Source organism: Rhinolophus ferrumequinum, chromosome 13 (assembly GCF_004115265.2).
Source record: "Rhinolophus ferrumequinum isolate MPI-CBG mRhiFer1 chromosome 13, mRhiFer1_v1.p, whole genome shotgun sequence".
Lineage (NCBI taxonomy): Eukaryota > Metazoa > Chordata > Mammalia > Chiroptera > Rhinolophidae > Rhinolophus > Rhinolophus ferrumequinum.
The window spans coordinates 55,316,348-55,331,011 of NC_046296.1; the positions used below are offsets into that span (position 1 = coordinate 55,316,348).

Consider the following 14,664-nt stretch of genomic DNA (forward strand, 5'->3'; position numbering starts at 1 on the left):
GCTGCCGTGGCTACCATGTGCTGCCACGAGCGGCCAGCGTGAGTGGCCGGCAGCCATTGGGAGCGGCCAGCAGCCTGTGAGAGTTGCCAACCAACGACCAGACTGCCTCAGTGATGGGTGTGGGTGGGGGGCAAGGCTAATAATACCAGCATGGGCCAGGGAGCTGTGTCCTACACAACAAGACTGAGAAACAACGGCTTGAACCAGAGTGGAGAGAGGGAGGCGGAAGACGGAGGGAGGGGGGAGGAATAAAAATAAATAAATAAAATTGTTTATTTTTTTAATAGAATGCCAAAATTTACTTATTTTTTCTTTTTAATCTTTAATTTTTAGAAGGCTGATTTCATTGTTCTTATGATTATACAATGCTTTTATGAAAACCTTGCAATCTCTCTACAGAAAAAACATTCTTTACACAACATTTTGGGTGTTTTAAAAGAACCTGGGTATATTCACCAGTGTTGTTAGAAGACAAAATTCTATTATGTTAGAAAGATATGAAACTTGCTCCATGGTAAGAGCAAGAACTGCAAGGCGGCTCTAGCTGGGAAATAAATCTTGGTAAATGGCAAGATTCTACCAGTGGTCCAGCATTAAAGAAAACCATGAACCCAAACAAATTCTTCATGCACATGTACAATAAGAGATACGAAGAAAAATGTTTGCGCTAACAATATTTGTAAGAGCAAAAAATGGGAACAACCCAAAAGCCTATCAATAATAGAATCGATCAGTAAAACTAGTATATTGATACAATGAAACCTCACACCAGTGAAATAAATTAACTGAGCTTTAGCTACTATGTCTGCCTACAGATGACCACATTTCCTTCTTACAACTGAGGTACTATATAACATTATGACCAGAAGTACAGATTCTGGAGCCCAACTCCCTCATTACTAACTTTCTGCCCTTTACCTCTCCATGCCTTTGTTCCCTTATGTATGAGTATGAAAAGTAGATAAAAAAAGCAGGTACAACTTTTGTATCTACTCAAGAGTTGTTAGGAGAGTAAACGTTTAATATTTTAAAGTAATTTAAAATAGTGCCTGGCACACAGTAAACACTGTTAGGTGTCTGATAAATAAATAGACCATAGTCAACTAGTTTAACATCTCATGTACTTGTCAGCCGCCTTTCTAATTAATGATGACAGCCATCATGTTTTCCCTTAGTTTTTGACAGACTTGCCATGCGTTTCTTTAATTATTCGTTTCAGTAATACATATTTATGAAATTTTATGTACCTTGACATGGCTTTTTGTTTTGAATTTTCATTCGTTCTAGGGAGATACTGATGATTAAATTCTAAGTTTTAAAGATAAAATTAAATTTTAAGAAATATAGTATGAAGTCAATCCTGAGTACTTTGTTGTATCAATTTCTATTTCTTGCTCTCCTTTAGTAAAAGGCAGGTTATAACCTTGAAACCAAAATTGTGTGTTTAACTGCCTGTGTTATCAACTGCTAAATTTAAAATATTAATGACTCTACACCCACCATTACATTTACATTAAAGAGATAAACACAATACTACTAATTCTAGATGTAGTATAAACACATCTATTTTGGAGACAAGTTATTCTCAAAAGAATGCTCCTACTATTTTTATGCTCTATTCTAAGTTCCACACCTGCAAGTATTTGCCTGTTACTAAGGAGCTCCAATCTAAACTCTATTTTCCTTTTCCTTGACTCTTCCCTATTAAAAAAAAGGGGGGGGCACACCTTTATCCCACCCAATTGCTGCTACTCCAGATATCACACTCGAAATCTTTTCCACTCTCACAACCTATATATGCAATCATCAGGCCCTACCTAGTCTATTTCAAAAATAAATCATCAATCTACAGATATATAAATCCAATACCCTATTCCTGTTTATAACCTTCCATGTGTTTTTATCTCATTGATAACAAAATCCAAAACTCAGGACATGGCCACTCTCCCCATGGCATACTATGTTTTAGCCACACGGGTCTTTCCTCGGTTCCTCCTTATTCCCTAATCCTTTTTTCCCCCACTCCCAATCCTTCACTATAGTATCTCCTCTGCTGTGAATAATCCCTCCTATCTTCTTCCCTTGCCCAATTCCTATTCGTTGTTTAAGCTTTAGCTAAAATTCTACTTCTCTTACCCCAGTAATCTAAATCAGCCCTCCATGATACTTTCATAGCACTTCCTATTTTCTCTTTTTAGCATTTTCCACAATTTTTATTTACACATTTGTTTGTGTGATTATGTATTTATTGCCTATCTGCCTCACTAGACGGTAAGTTTCCAGATGAATGTTTTTTTACTGGCACAGAGTAGGTACACAACATTTTAAAAGGTTAATTTGCGGAATTAACGAATCTGTTCTAATTGAACAATATTAATGTAGTTAAAAGCTCAAAGTGAATAAAGATCATTAAACTGATCAAAGGATGTTACAAATCTTTCTAAACAAATCCAAGAGCAGTATCAATGGCATGGGGGTGGGGCGTCCTAGATTATTATATAAGGGATCAGGCATAAGTTTGGAAGTGAGGACACAGGGAGGAAAGAAAGCTGAAAGTAGTACAAGTGCTAAATCCGTCTCTACTAATTGAAGAAAACACATTTCGGTGGCATTGTTCTGCAATATAACTTATCTCTCTGTTTTTGCCACAGGCAAGAGAAAACATTAGGGTGTTGGAGACAGTCCACATTCAAAGAGCTAAAAATGAAATGTAATACCTAAACTACAAGTGTTTAGTTCTTTCCTAAAGAGCAACTCTACTAAATAAGGAAGGCAGCTGTTGAGGACTGTCAAAGCTAAGCTGTTCTAAATCTCCAAAACACTGTATCAGGATGCTCAGATAGGATTTTAATTCATATGTGTTAGAGGACGGCATTTTACTAAGGCCCGAAACAAAGCAAAAAGTGAGATCGATCGCTTTAGGTAACAGTTAAAACTGGCATAGACTTTATCAGATGAGTGTTTGCATTACACATTTTTCTACGTGCAGTCTCTATTCAACACACTGTCACCTGACAAAGACTGTCTTATTACCTCTTCATCCTCCCAAGGGTAGCAAAGAATAGGTACTCACTAAAGTTAACTGATAAAACTATTTGTATTTAGATATTTCTTTTTGATTTTTCTAAGTCACATGTTTCCTTTAACATGGAGAAGTGACTGACATACGTGCTTAGAGGTTTTATAAGTAATTCCATTTTTTCAATGTCAAGTATAATCATGTAATGAGGTGTGCTAATTAATCAATCTATGGTTATATTTACCTACCACTTTCCATAGAGTGACACGCACAGTATCTTGGGCAGGTGAATCGGCAGGTGATCAGACGATAACCAGAGGCCTAGCCTTTTAACTTCAAAATATAGGTAATAACCATGAGTCAGGTACTTTAAAACCAAATTATAAAGCATATTCTTTTCATTTCTTTTACTCACTACCCATCATTTCTTTTGTAATAAGCAGAGTCATTCAATCCTCAAATATTTAAGAGCTTAGTATGTGGTAAACACTGAACCAGGTGCTGAGGTACAGCAGGGAATGACAGATGAAGTTCCTAGTCTTTGAAGCTCACATTCAAATAGGAGGAAAAGGTCAGTAAGTAAAACTGGTTAACCTGATGTAGAGAGTTACTGGAGGAGGTACTTTTGATTGAGTGATTAAGAAGAGTTTCTATGTGACGGTAAAAACTGAGCTGAGACCACATACACCCTGTTACCCTAAAAATAAGACCTAGCTGGACCATCAGCTCTTTTGGACCAATGTGTCTTTTGGAGCAAAAATTAATATAAGACCCTGTATTATGTCATGTTACATTACGTTATGCTACGTAACATTACATCACATTACATTATATTATAGTATACCCGGTCTTATAGTAAAATAAGACCGGGTTTCATATTAATTTTTGCTCTAAAAGACACATTCGAGCTGATGGCTAGGTCTTACCTTAGGGGAAACATGGTACTAAAAACTTAATCCCAAAATTATTTCAGAAATGAATAATTTCATAGTATATGTGTAATAAAAACATGGCAAAAAGAACTTCTGCAGTAATCTTGAAGTGCTCATTAGTACCTATATGATGCCTATATTCATATACCTAGGCAACACCCAAAAAGTGATGGGCCAAAAACAAAACGCTCATCACTCAGTCACTACTAAGTACACTGCTATTCCTAGCAATCATACAACCATTTTCCTAGTTCTCTAGGTTCTTAGAATTGTTTAAGGCATTTCTCTCCTTGCCATTTCCTACATTCAATCCATTAATAATTCTATTAAGTCTTTCTCTTCCATGTCTATCAAACCAGCATCTTGTTCAGTTTTTCAAAATCATCATTACACTCCAGACTGTTAGCAAGCCAAGTCTGAGGTACTTGAGGAACACGTCTAACCTCTGTCCCTGGTCTGACAACACAATGCCTCCTGAGAAACAATTCCCCACATCGCATGTTCACAATGTCACATCCCTAGTCACCACTCCACAGGCCTTTCCATAGTTTCCAGAATGAATCTGCACTCTTGTTACCTGGCACTCAAGGTCTCTTATTAGCCTCTAAAGACAAAGCTTAAAAATACAGGAGGCAAAAAGTGATTAAATCAAATGAAGAAAAACAAATACACATTATAGTTGGAGGTTTCAACATCCATCTCTCAGGAATCATAGAAGCAGACAGCTTTGGGGGAGAAAAAAACAAAGACTTAGAAAATTCAAACTGTACCACCAACTACCTTGACCTAATTGACATTTTTAGAACACTATGCTCAACAATTGCAGAATACATACTCTTTTCCAGTGTATCTGGTACTTTCACCAAGAGAAACTGTGCTCAAAATAAAAGTATTAAACACATCAGAATGTGTTGTTTGAACACAACTGGAATAAATAAGAAATCCATAACGTAAGACATTTAGAAATCCCCTCCAAACTCCAAATGTTTAAAAGTATACTTCTAAATAATCCATGAAGCAAAAAAAAATTTTAAGGAAAAGAAATTTGGAAATATTTCAAATAAAATGATAGTAAAAAATACACCATACAAAAAATTGTAGAATACTGGGAAAGCAGTGTTTAAAAGGGAGGGGATTTTTATAGATTTAAATGCTTATATGAGGGGGAGAAAAAGGTTCTCTAAGGTTCTATCTTAAGAAAAAATTAAAAAAGCAAGTAAATCTAAAGAATGTAAAAGGAAGAAAATAACAAAGGAGGAGAAATCAAAGAGAATTAAAAAAAGAGAACATTAACAAAGTATGAGTTAGTTCCTTGAAAAGACCAAAAAACTTTATAAATCTTCAGTTAGAATGGTCATTTCCACAGCCTCATTTTTCCTCCAACCTTGTCTGAAATCACCATGCCAGGCATGCGCCAGCCTTCAGCCACAAATGAGTCACTCACCACTGCCAGCCTTCTGATTGTCCATCCCAGAGGTCAGCAGCCTATGGTTCCCAGGCCACATAGGATCCACCGCCTATTTCTGCATGGCCCATGAGCCAAGAATGGTTTTTACATTTTTAAACGGTTGGAAAAAGAAGAATATTTCATGACCCAAGAAAACTACATGAAATTCAATTTCAATGTCCATAAACAAAATTTTGTTGGAATACAGTCATGCTCATTTGTTTACTTACTTCTACAACTGTTTTTACACTGCACTGGCGGAGGTGAGTTTGCCTGCCCCTGCTCTATATCTACATCTCCTCCTCCCCTTTTCCTCTCGGTCAGTTCACGCATGCACCCCAAGATCCAGCTCAAAATCCACTTTGAGAAATGTCACTTTCACTTCCTTGAAAAATATTCTGTACAAAATCCTCTATATGTTCTGTAAACTATGAAATACTTTTTGTGTATATATTGGCTTCAACATTTAGCACCTACCACCCATACACAAAACCGCTAGTAAATGGGCCAGGGCGAAGAAAGCTGTCCCTGCCTCCTCTCCCCTGTAGTAAAGACCAAAGGACGAGAGGAAGAGGAGGGGCATGAATCAACTGGAAATTAAATACGCATATATTTGTAACTCTTATTTTTTCATTAGAGAGAAATACAGAGATTTACTTTCTTAAAATAAACGTTTACTTTCTCTGATTATAAAAGAACCACTTGCTTTATGATTCAAGGGTACGAAATGAAAATTTACTTAATTAACAACAAAATTTTTTTCTAAAATTAGTACGATATTGTGGCTCCTTCTTTCCCCTAAATCAGCAGTTTTCAATTTTTTTGGTTTAAGGATTCCTTTACATTTTAAAAATTATGCAGTACTCCAAAGAGGTTTAATCTATATGGATTATCACTAAATATTGTATGGTAAATTAAAACTGATAAATTTTTAGAATATTTAATGGCCTTTTAATAACCCATTTATTTTCTTTTACTGTAAATAGGTAGCACTGAAGACAATAACCTCAACAGTTTGGTACCACTGTCTTGATTTGTGGTAAGTCACCAGCTTTACTTTCCATTATTTGTGCACTCTCGGTGCAAATGTCTACACATTAGAAAAGGCAAATAACAGCTTAGTCTTATTAATAAAGCAATTTTGATGTTGTGGACCCCATGAAAAAGTCTTGGGGACTTTGTTAGGGATTGAATAGCATCCCCCCCCAAATTTGTATGTTGATGCCCTAACATCCAAGTGACTTTATTTAGATATAGGGCCTTAAGAAGACATAAATGAGGTCCTAAAGGCCTCATCCAACAGGATTAGTGTCCTTCTGAGAGGAGGAACAGACACCAGGAGAGTGTGCTCACAGAGAAAAGGGAAAAAGGTGGGCTTTTGCAAGCCTGGAAGAAAGGCTTCACCAGAAACCAACCCTGCACCTTAATATTGGACTTCCAGGACCCAGAGCATTGAGAAAATACATTTCTGGTGTTTAAGCCACCAAGTGTGGTATTCTGTTATGGCAGCCCAAGCAGACTAATACAGACCCGCAGGAGTCCGCAGACCATGTTTGGAGAATTTTGGCTCTAGACCTATACTTCTTCTTATCTCTTTCTTTGTCTTAAAGAAGAGGGCAAAGATCTTTTCAAAGAAAAAGGCAGAGATCCAGAGTCTAGAAAAGTAAAATAAGATGACATCCAGGAACACTAAAGAACAGAAATCCCTTGGTAAAAATGGAAAAAGTAAGAACCTTCAATATATAATCCATGTAAGCTGGGCTCTCCCACCAACCTGTACCTCGATCTCCCAAATCCTGTTACTTAGACTCTGCTACGAAGGTGAGGCCTACCAGTCCTCACTGTATCACGTTTCTGAATGGACACCTGTAACTCCTTCTAATCCTCTGAACCCTTGTCACTTGTTTGACCTCATAGAATCGGACTCAGAAGATTTGAGGTGAACCCTCTGCCATCCTAAAGTCAATATTCTCTTTGAGCTTTCAGACGCTCTCTAAGAAACTGTACTCCACCAGTTGCCCTCAGCTTCTTCTTAATATCCTTCCAATGTCTAGTAAATGTGGATATACCTCCAGCTCAGTCTTTAGCCCTTTTCCTCAGTACCCATGTAAACACAAATGAGCATATCCATACACATACACATCCACGCACACAGGAACACATGCACGTTCTCTCTTTCCCTGGAGAAGTACCAATGCTCTTCCACATTCAATTTAATTTAAAAATCTATTGAGTAGCTGTAGTGCAGGGGATCCTGCCGACTACGCCATGTGTCATGCGGGATGTCCGGCGGAGTCTCTGCTCCCCACATAAGAATGCAGGACATGGTGAGGCCAAAAAGGAACACCCACAGAGCCATAGGTAGGGGAGTCATACAACTATACTCTCACTGGCGGCTGGGTCGGAGAAACAGGAACCAGGAGCAACACAATTCTCAACCCTCACTGTGCCGCTTGCAGACTCAGCCACCATCTTCTTGCTAGCTCCCCGCTTTTTTGCTAGCCTAGCCATGGCAGTTATATTCATGGCTAATGGCTCACTGGTTACAGCTGACGGCCAACTAGCCACAGCTGATGGCCATTTGATCAGTCGATGGCCATTTACTACCTGAGCCAGCACCTTTCTATGTGAGGCCGAGAGCCTGGAAACTGCTTTTTGGGGCTCTGTCTCCACAGTAGCTTATATATGACATCTCAATAAATTCAATCTATGAGGAAAGACACAGGCATAAAGCTAGTCATAAATTTAAACCAGAAACCATAAATAAAAAGTGATAATTTTGACCACGAAACAATGAAAAATTCCTAACAATGAAAACAATCTCATAATCCCACAAATGACCAAGTTAGTATCTCCAGAAAAATGGGCAAATAACAAAACTAAGCAATGTGCATAAGTTGATATGCAGTTGGATAATAAAAATGAGAATATATCCAACCTAATTCAAAAACTGTTTGAATTAATTTAAAGTTAAGGCAAAGTAATTTCTTATCTATCAGACTGATAAAAGATTAAGATAATGGCAAGATTAAAATCCAGCATTGAGGAGGGTCTAGGGAAATATGCAATGTCCTGTATCATTGTTAGGAATGTAAATTGATATCGCCTTTCTAGACTTACCTTTCTAGAATCAAAATATACCTAAAAAACAATCTGCCTTCCAAGATCTTGTCCTCACCATATAATCAAAAGTGCATTAAGTGTAGGGCAGCAGTTCCCAGCTGGGACCTTCAGGCCCTCCAGGGAACACTTAGCAATGTTTGGAGACATTTTTGGTTGTCACAACTGAGGGTGGGGAGTGCTACTGGTATCTAATGGGTAGGGGCCAGAGATGCTCTTGAACATCCTAAAATGCACAGGACGACCCCCACAACAAAAAATTATCTGACCCAAAATGTCAATAATGCAGAGGCTGAGAATCCCTGGTAGACGAGGATCAGGAGCCTTCCCTGTTGCAGCTGCCTCTGCCCTTCCCCAGAAGAGAAGAAAATTAATTCTTACTTAGGTGAAATTCTAGTACACTGACTGGCTATGAAACTGGCAGGTGGGGGACAACGTGCACTAAAATGTGCACTATCTGGTTCTCCCTCTCCTTTATTCGTCATTCACTTTGCTATACAGTCAAGTTTATTCCGCCTGACTGCCTAGGAGTGGCTGGGCATTTTCCTCTCACACGGTTACTGGGTCAGAACACACGGAGACCAAAGGTGTCACTAGTACGACCATGCACATATTGTGCCGTGAACAGAACCTGACAGTCTGCTAACAGTGAGGCCAAACATTAGCTTTGGGGAAATGAGACAAAGATGTGTACTAATTCCTACCACAGCTTCCTAAAATACAGGAATACAGAGATCAGTAACAAATTAGACCTACGGGGAATGCAAATTCATGATCTGTGCTTAGAAAGTTGCCTGAACACACACACACACAGATGAAATCTGAATCTATACACAGGACTCATGTCCAATTACACACTGGGATGCTGTGGTTAAAGTGTTCAAAGGGAAAACAAATCTAAAGAGATTTTAAATATATCAGATGTATATTAAGAGGACGAAGGAAATCTTAGGAAAGATGAAGAATAAGTACCATTACTGCAATTTTCTAAATGTTTCAAGAAGACAAGAGTGTTTCAAATGTCATATTCCAGCAAAAGGGTCAGCGATAAGTAAACCCTCCCTGCCTCCAAGATTAGGGGAATCACAGGAACAACTCTTTTCACCTCGTGACGAAAGTGGCATGGGTGAAAGAGACAGAGGCTGGGACACTGCAAAGAAAGGCTAAGGAAAAATTCTAGCTTAGTTACTACATGAAAGATGGTCTCAGGAATTCAAAGTAGAATTGCTTTTCAAATATCCTGTTATCATCTCTTACCACTAACCCAGAGAGGTTTTTTCCCTAATTAGCTTCAATTTCATCACATGTAACTCTTATATAGATATGTCTGGAAAGGTCTTGCATATACTGAATTTTATAGTCAAATATCATTCTTCACATGTAAAACTATTTCATTCAATGGAATCATTCTTTTAAAAATTAATCCCATCATAGCATACCTTTTGTACAAAAATTTTTTATATACAAGACAAGCAAATACATAAAACATTTTAAAAACACACACACGGGAATAAAAATTAAGTATTTCTATATTGTTTTCCATAATCCCAGGTAGAATCATAATATTCAACAGTTAATAATAACTTGATTGTGACATTTGTTGCACATGCTCAACCAACCAAATTATATAAAATTTGGCAATAGTCATGAAAATAGAAATCCAATTCAATGCCAATTTATTATCACAAGATAAACTGGGTTCCTCAAAGACACGCTTGCCTTAGTCTTAGTTTAGGCTAACTTTGATCTTGCTGAAAGAAATTTTAAAAATTTTCATAGAAAGGATAAGAATTTTACCTGGAAAAACTAAAGACTTTGCAGAGTGGGTCTGAGGAAGAAGCACTAGGGAGTCTGAAGACGCTCACAAAGGAGGTTGGTTGGGGGAGAGAAGGTCAAGAAGAGGCGGAGATGCGGCAGCTTAATGAGGAACAGGAAAGTCTGAGAATGAAAAGATATTTAAAGGCAATTTACAGGAAGTAAGTCTTACTGGGTGATACAGAATGTAAACTACTCCCTTCATCCCAACAAAATCTTTAGGAATAGTCTACATTATTTATCACTAAAAACCTAATTTTGGCATTATATCTTTTTATGTTTTTTGCTTGTTTTCTTGTATGTAAGAAGTCGTGAAGAGAACTTCAAAGACCAGTGACAGTAGCCTAAGGATCAAGACCAATTTGTCTTCCCTCTCATGATAATTACATTATGAAAATATATGCAGGTGCTTTAACTGGATTACTGAATATTCTATTTCTTACTGAAAACAACCTATTTCTTCACATCAACTAAGGAGTCAGCAAACTGGTCAATACAAGGTCATAATGAAGCTAAGGTTTATGGGTCTGGACCCATTAACTGGGCTATTCTGAGTTCACAGGCTAGATGCCTACTCTTTAGTAAACTGCCTTTCAAATTAGAGTCCTGGATGGTCAGTGAAGGGTGGATGAGAATATGAGTAGATGAATGAAAGGTCATCACTACTACTATCGGCAAAATCTGAATTATATGTCCCACTGCTTTTGAATCAAAGTCATATTAGTTTGTGGAAAAAGGTCAAAAAACATTTAACAGTTTGGAAAATTATTCGATTTCAGTCGTGTGTTTTCAAGAAGGCTCTCCATGTAATTTTACGTCTAAAATAAACCCAAGTGAATACTTTCTAAGAATAAATTAAGGACTACATTCATAAAAGAATTACTATTTAAGATGCAATTATCTCATTTTACTGATGCTTAAATTAAAGCAATTAAATGGTTTAACAGGGGAAAAGAATCTAAGAAAGGTCCTGTTAATTGTTGACCACAGAAGAGTTTAAAAAAAAAAACACGCCACATTATTTTGTTTAAATTCCTCTCATGTTTTAATCTAACAAAAGCAATAATGGTAACATAAGTAGTAAGTAACATCAAATTCTTAATCATAATTGAAAAGACAGTACAAAATGTCTAGTCTTTCCTATTTAACCATCTGGAACATGTTACAAACTCCCGGAAAGCAAGGAAAATCTGCAAGTATAATTACACTCTGGGACTATTAGCATGACATGCTTCAATAAATACTCCTAATAGGATCTGCTAGTATAATAATTGGCACTAAAACTGATGGATTTTCATTATTTGGCTATTTGTTCTTACTGGCTAAATACTCAAGAAAACCAATAAATTGTCCCTTGAATAGAAACAAACAAACAAAAAACACCCAACAAAGGCAAAGTGTGACAGGTTGCAGAGGCAGAACAGAAGGGACAAGCAAAGAGCAAAGACTTGCAAATGCCTGAGTTCAATTCATGTTTTCTCTCCCACTTTCTCCCTTTCTTCCTCTCTTCTCCACCCCCTAAATCTGGCATAACTATCTGTGCTCTGGCCAAAAGTGACTTGGTTAGGGTTAGGAAAAAATGTTATACTAAATCTTGAGTTGGCTAAATTCCAGTTGGCTGAAGGTCTTCAGACCAAATCTTAACAAAGGGAAACATTCAAAATTTATTCTTGATGATTTTGGAGATTTAACATTTAACTAGTTCAACTGGGAAGGTTAAGCAAGGGAAGAACCCAAGCAGCTTAAGATTTTTAGGAAGATCACTCTGGCAGCTGAGCAATGGAGACAAGAGGGTTGTTGTGATAGTCTAATTCCAATGTAGTGAGCAGATGGACTAACGCAGCAACAGTTAGGGCGAATGAGACATTGGACTAAGTCAATAAGAACTGGGTAAAAACGAGGCCAAATTGTCTGTATATGTGAATTACAAAAGTAGTTCATGTTTACTATATAAGCCTAGAAAATTCAGGTAAGTTTTTTTTTAAAAAAGCACCTATAACTGTTGCATCTAGAATTAATGTAAAGATTTGTATATTTATTTGTATATGTAAAGATGCATAATGTAAAGATTTGTATATTTATTTGTAATGTAAAGATCTGTATATTTATTTATATATTTATTCTATAAATATAGGTACATACACAGCTTTTTTTAATGATAATGGTATCATAGTATACATATTGTTTAAGAGCACCTTTTTTCACGAAATTTATATATGTATAAATGTTCTTAAATATTCTACATAGTCTGTAAACTATTTCTGTGTGTGTGTGTGTGTGTGTGTGTGTGCACATCACAGTTTTTAAGCATGGCAGTGGTGCAGGACTTTAGATTGGTTCTAACTTTTCACTATTAAAAACAATACTATGATGAGACATCTTTCTGGCTAAAACTTTGTTTACATTCAGAATTATATTCTCTGAATAAGCTCCTACAAACACCAAGTTTCCTGGCATGGGAGACTGGATGAATATTAATGCCATTTAGCCAAGACTGAGTTTATAGGAGATAAGAGATGTCTGAGGGAGAGGCTAATGAATTCAGTTATGTACGCATAAATTATGAATATGACACTCAAGTAGATAAATCTAGCTGATTTCCAAAGAAGTGGGGTATAAAGGTTTCTGAACTCACAGAGCTATTGATGGTAGTGGAATGGATGAGATGACAATGGAAAAAAGTGTGAAGAGAGGAGAAGGAATTACTGTGGAAACAATCCAATATTTAAGGAAGGGGACAGTTAAAGCGGGAAGATCAAGTTAAAAAAAAAAAAAGACAGAGAAAATAATACAGGTAAGAGGAGGAAACCGGCAAAAGTTGAGGGTAGAGAGATCATAACGTCCACTTTTGAGAATTATTTTGAACCTGCATAATCACGATCCCTTTAAAAAAAAACAAACTCTTAGAAAAGTGTCCAAAGGTAGTCAAGAGTCTTTGCTAAACTAAACCCCCATGAGGCACAAATACCCCAAAGACACCAGGGATTCAACATATTCCAACACCACCACAATCATGAACCTATATGATTTGATGCTCGTTAAGTCTACTACCCTCCCCCAACTTCATGCCATAAAGATCCAACATCGAAGAAAATTTGTGGGACAGCACTATAAAATTTTTTGGAGGGTGGCCTAAAATTGTTTTTCTCCCTTCAAGGTTTTGGCTAGTCCTATTCTAAGATTTATTATCACTGTAAACATGTTCACAATTTCAACCTTATTTTACAAACTCTACTAAGTATCTTTTCCAGAACTAAGTTTTACAAACTTGATTTCATTTTCCCCTGCCTCTTTCTACTCTCTGCTTAGCCCTCAGGGATTAAAGGCCTTAGTCTCCCAACAACTGGTTTCCAGTGTTTCCAAATACTCATTGCTCCACTTTCCCAAGCTCTAGTCAGTGGATGCTCTTGCAAAACACCACAGGACTTAGAGTGAGCCTCATATGGATATACAAGTTGAGTTGCAGGAGAGCCAAGTATACTCTTAACATCCAGTCACATGCTGCTAGAACATGCAAAGAGGCTGCTTACCTTAGGGGTATTTTTAAAGGGTATTTTTAAAGACCTACATCATTCATTATTCCTCTAATCCCTATCATTTCATCCATTACAACGGCCTATTTCAACATCCTCTTCTTTCTTCTAGACCCACATTCCTTCCCTCCCAAGGAATTCTTTATTCATTTTCTTCTTCTTATCCCAGTTTTGCCAAGGGAGTGGTCTTTCCCTTACGCATTCTAAGTATGTTACTTTATTGGGAAGGTGCACAAGGAAAAGATGAAAAGGAATCTTAACACACAATTTTGTTGATTAATATCAAATCCATACCCGAGTATGTACTACAGTAAATTAAAACTATAAACTGTAAATGATCCACTCAGACAAATAATTTCCCATCAGATGTGAATCAGGATGATGAGAGAAAGGGAAATGTGCAAACAGATATTCACCCCAATTCACAAATCATCACCATCATTCTCTGCAGTCAGTTCCTTTGTTCCCCTTGCTCTCTCAGAAGTACTTGTATAACCTAATGTGACAATAGTACTAAATAATGAGTATGTAGGTCGTGTATATAAGACCTCAGAAAGTGCTATTTGATAGACATTGCAATATTGTATACAAATAGTGCCATTTTTATTTTACTTTTAAAAACTCTCTGCTGTAATAAAGCCAAACCTAAAAGTAATCTCTTAATATTTCAACATTGATCTGATAAAAACATACTTTCCTAGTATCCCTGGTGTTTTCATTAATGAACTAGAACACCTTTGCAGTAATGACAAACTTCTACCAGCCTCTGTTTTCCCTCCTGCCTGGATTTCATCTCAT

The 14,664-nt window shown here is 37.0% G+C and overlaps 1 protein-coding gene across 4 annotated transcripts in view; it reads right to left on the reverse strand.

Moving 5' to 3' along the window:
• NCOA1 (nuclear receptor coactivator 1) overlaps positions 1–14,664 on the reverse strand; it is a 209,816-nt gene that overhangs the window by 98,687 nt on the left and 96,465 nt on the right. The window contains exon 3 of one of the 4 annotated variants that reach the window (XM_033124419.1): positions 10,316–10,456. The exons of the other annotated variants lie outside the window; for them this stretch is intronic. The gene's annotated coding sequence lies outside the window, so the exon portion shown is untranslated. The remainder of the gene's footprint in view (positions 1–10,315; positions 10,457–14,664) is intronic. 4 annotated transcript variants of the gene reach the window in all.